Source organism: Artibeus jamaicensis, unplaced genomic scaffold (assembly GCF_021234435.1).
Source record: "Artibeus jamaicensis isolate MK-2021 breed Jamaican fruit bat unplaced genomic scaffold, CSHL_Jam_final scaffold_1283, whole genome shotgun sequence".
Lineage (NCBI taxonomy): Eukaryota > Metazoa > Chordata > Mammalia > Chiroptera > Phyllostomidae > Artibeus > Artibeus jamaicensis.
Genome location: NW_026522028.1, coordinates 10074087 through 10077811, shown reverse-complemented (window position 1 = coordinate 10077811; position 3725 = coordinate 10074087). Strand labels below are relative to the sequence as shown.

At 56.9% G+C, this 3725-nt stretch overlaps 1 pseudogene; it reads left to right on the top strand.

Annotated features, from left to right (window-relative positions):
• The first annotated feature begins 781 nt into the window (after window positions 1-781).
• Window positions 782-3432, top strand: LOC119058898 (melanoma-associated antigen B2-like; annotated as a pseudogene).
• The last annotated feature ends 293 nt before the right edge of the window (window positions 3433-3725 follow it).

The window sequence follows — 3725 nt, the reverse complement described above, 5'->3', positions numbered from 1 at the left end:
TTAAATAACTTGACTATAATAATTACTTCACAATGCATGCATATATCAAGGCATCAAATTCTGTAACTTACACGGACAATCCTTTGTCCAAAATATACTTAAAAAAAAGAAAGATAACAGCAAATAGCAAAGTAATTGCACTGTGGAGAGAAATTCTATTAGAAATGTTAACAAGGACACTGACATCAGCCAAAAGAGGTACCAGGCAGACCTGCTGGGATAAGGAGCATCCCCCGTTTGCCATGGGGCTCTTGAGGGACTTGGTCAGGAAAGGAAGGCTTTGAGTTACCCAAGGGAGGAGTTGCAGGCCTGCTAGAACTCAGGGCAAGGGGCCCACCCTGGAGCACTTGGACCCTACTGGATTCTCACGCCCTGCCGCCATGTCTGGGCAGCGGCAGGCAGGAGTGGCCTGATGAGATGTCCCTGCACACTGAGTGGGGGTGTCGGGGAGCTGAGGACTTGATAGGAGGGGTTGAACCCAGGGCAGCATAGGAGAGGTAGCCCAGCACCTACCAGGAGCCCAGGAAAGACACGGAGAGAGGATGGACGGGAGCGAGCATTACTGTCCATCTTGGGAGGCGCCAGGCATGGCTGCTTAGCTCAGCCCCCCAGATACATCCCACTGGGGTTCTGAGGTAGATGGCAGCCTTGGTCCGAAGCCAGCTGACTCTGCACAGCAGGGGAGGAAGTCCCAGACCCTGCTAAAAACCGGCGAAAGTCCCCCCATGCGCGTGTCCAGTAGGATGCTCGCCGCCATGAACGCACGCACGCCCCCTTCCGGATGAGCCGCCGGCGTGACCGGAAGTGGATGGCCCGACCTCCCACGAAGCACGCTGCTGAAATCGAGGCCTTGTCAGAAAGCTGCTGTCCAGGGTGAGCCGAGGGAGGAATCCCACCTCTTGCCAGTGACCAGGTGTGCGGTGTCGTGAGTGGGCTCTGTGGGGACGCGCCCCTGGCAACTCTAGCCCCTTTCCTTTCCCCTCTGAAAAGCGGTGGCCACAGGGCCCGCCCCGCCCCTGTCCTGTGGTCTGCAGGCCCCAAAGTGGCAGTTAGGCCCACAGTGCCTTGCGTCCCACGCAGGTTCCCAGCGAAAGGCCTTGGCCCAAGGGTGGTGGACTCTGGCTCGGCTCGAGCTGGCCAGGAACTATGAGACCCTTCAGAGGACCTTCATGAGGGAGGAGGTGTGCGTGTACGCCCCAGAACGGGGCGGACGTGGCCCTCGTCCTGGCATTGACTTGGGACGGTCCAGGCAGGTGTAACGGCTGGGGGGCTTTCTGCCTTTGTCCTCCGGGGAGTCAGGGAGGTGGGGGCCCTGGCCTAAGGGTTGGCAGCAGGTGACCAGAGAGGTCATGTCCAGGTCATGGGAAGATTCAGGGTTACGTGGACCACTGGGCCCGTACCACGGACGGCAGCACCCAGAATCCTTATCTGCTGCCAGTCAAGGAGGGGCATTTGTCAGGCATTTGTCTGACAGAAGGTGTCCATAAATCCCGCTCAGGGATCAGAGGGGTCTGGCCTCCACCCGAGAGGTGGGATCACCACTCAGCAGGGGGAGCAACCTTAGATGCCCATCCAGGGAGTCAGGCAGGCTTAGAGTGAGGCCCTATGGGAACCGTCACAAAGGGGGATCCACGCGATGGTGTGTCATTTATTTGGGGGAAGCCAGGCGGATGCACCAAGACAAGGCCGATCTCAGTTCTTCCTCTGGCTCTTGGCCAGGTGCCCACCTTAGTGTGACATAGGACTGGAGTGCAGAGACGGGGCAGGCCCTGGCTCTAGCAGTGCCAGCCAGGGAAACTTGGTGAGGACTGAGGGAAGGTCTACCCTGAAGGTGTGCTGAAGGTAAAGCCAGCAGTCAGCAGCAAGAAGTCTCTGGGGTTCTACCAGCCACCGTGTGAGAAGTGTGAATGAGGACTGGGGATCCTATAAAGTCCAGGGCAGAGAGGGCTGCAGAGGGATATCCGTTCTAGGTGTTCTGCACCAGAAACACCATATCACTTCATTCCTGTGGCATGGCAAAGGTGTGAAGTGTCAAATCCCTAGCAACAGCTGGGAGTGGGACCTGGGTCTTGCAGATAATTAACTCGATGACCATGAACGTGACCTGAAAGCACCCCAAAGCCAAGGACACATATAACCCCTGCCAGCCCCTCTTCTCACCCAAGAAGCACCCAGGGAGGACTCTATGGCTCTGGCCTAAGGCTCAGGCTAACTCCCCCTGTAGAGCCCTCAGGGGACAGGCTGATCAGGACAGGAGCCCTGAGGGTTCCCTGAGCACTGACTGGCCTCAGGCCCTGCAGGGGCGGCCTTGGTTCTATCCAAGGTGGAGGGGCACACGCCAACTCACTCTCCCTTCCTCAGGTGCCGACATCACCTACTCTCTTTGGCTCAGTGGCGCCTGCTGGCCCTGACCACTGTCATCATGCCTCGGAGGCATAAGAGTAAGCTCCGTGCCCGTGAGAAACGCCTGCAGCCTCGAAGTGAGTCTCAGAGTGTCCAGGGTGCTCAGGCCACTGCAGCAGAGGTTGAAGAGTCCCCCACCTCTCGTCTTTCTGGGGAGTCTCCCCCGAGCTCCCCTGCTCCTGATCCATCCCAGGAGCCTCAGGGAGCCTCAGCCACTAGCTCTCCTGAGGAAGGTGTGTCACGCTCAAGATTTAATGAAGCTGCCAAGAGCCAAGTTGAGGAAAGCGCAAGAGCCTCCAGGGTTGCACTCTTCAATCGGAGGGCTCGCAGAGATCCTCTCAACAGGAGGGTGCTCAGGCTGGTGCACTTCCTGCTGGAGAAGCTTAAAAGGAAGGAGCCCATCACAGAGGCCGCAATGCTGAGGATCGTCAGCACAAAATACAAGGAGCAATACCCTGAGATCCTCCGGAGAGCCTGTGGGAACCTGGAGCTGCTCTTTGGCCTTGAGCTGAAGCCAGTCAAACCCAATGGTCACGTCTATGCCTTTGTCAACAGCCTGGGCCTCCCGATTGAGGGAGACCTGGGCAGTGAGGAGGTGGTGCCCAAAACCGGGCTCCTCCGTGCTGTCCTGGGCGTGATCTTCGTGAAGGGCAACCAAGCCACTGAAGAGGAGATCTGGGTGTTCCTCGACGTGTTGGGGATCCATCCTGGGGAAGACGCACGCCATCGTGGGGGAGCCGAGGGGAGTTCATCACCAACGAGCTGGTGGAGCGAAATTACCTGGAGTACCACCAGGTGCCCGGCAGCGATCCTCCACGCTACGTGTTTCTCTGGGGCCCAAGAGCCCACGTTGAGGTCAAGAAGATGGAAGCGCTGGAGCTTTGGGCCAAGATCAATGGCACTGTCCCCACTGCCTTCCCCGGCCTGTTCAGAGAAGCACTGAGACATGAGGAAGACAGAGCATGGCTCACAGCTGCAGCCATGGTTGCCACTTTTGAGAAGGGCAGTGCCCCTTGCAGGGCCAAGTAGACAAGCTCCTCGCACATCTAGGGAGGTGTGGGGCAGGCGTGTCACCGTGAGTGTGCAGAGAGTGGTCGGTCAATCAACCTTCTAACTAGTAGAGGGTAGTGGGCTCTGTAAGGCACAAAATATTTATCCTGTTTGGTTCCTTTGTCTTCTGTAGATGAGTGCTGTTTAGGTGTGTATGTATTTTCAAATGTTCCTTCTCACTGAAAGTTTCTTTGCTTAAGAATCTAAGAGTGTTAATGTCTTGGATGCCGCATTTATTACAGTTGAGCTTTAAGATCAAGAGTTTTGCTTTG